The following is a 798-nucleotide window of genomic DNA, read 5'->3' on the forward strand; positions in this document are numbered from 1 at the left end:
TTCTTGATTATAAAGAGCGGCCTGACAACCAGGAGTTTTATTTTCAAAATAATAATCAGTGTATACATTTGATGTATTAAGGATTTAATTTTATATTTTTTACCTAGACAATCTAGGAGTATAAAATTTAATCCATGAGTATTGATAAAAATTCTCTAACAATAGAGATAAATCCTAAAAGTTAGGAGATTGTTCAAAAAAATAAATTTATCTCTTGTTTACAAGGAGCAACCTGACAACCAGGAGACTTGTACTCACAGATAGAATTAATTTATGCATATGATAATGTATAAGGAGAATTAATTTTATACTTGAACCTAGACAACCTAGGGGTATAAAATATAATTCAGTTAAATAATTGTCTGACAACCAGATAATTATTTGGGATTATAATTGTATGTGATATAATTTAATCATATTTATTTGGAATAGGTATAAGTAACAACTTGACAATCAGGGTACTCATTCATGATTCTAAATAATTTTAATAGAAATATAGATTTCTTAATTTACTTTCATATTTTAAAATTTTAAATATGTCAATTTTTGTATGGCATACTTGAAAGTAATGTATTGGCTACAATTTAGAATTATTTTTTCAAAAGGTTATTATTGAGATGACAATCCTATTGAAATAATATTCTCCAATAAATTTGGTTATGAAATGGTTACAAGTTGTGAAGAATTTGGAATATTGCTTTACTAGAACATGGGTTGTTTTGACAACCATAAGCTTCAATTTCAAAAATAACCTACTATTCATTATTAAACATCTTGAGAAGATGTATGATCCCCAAA

This window comes from Arachis ipaensis, chromosome B09 (genome assembly GCF_000816755.2).
Source record: "Arachis ipaensis cultivar K30076 chromosome B09, Araip1.1, whole genome shotgun sequence".
NCBI classification, from domain to species: domain Eukaryota; kingdom Viridiplantae; phylum Streptophyta; class Magnoliopsida; order Fabales; family Fabaceae; genus Arachis; species Arachis ipaensis.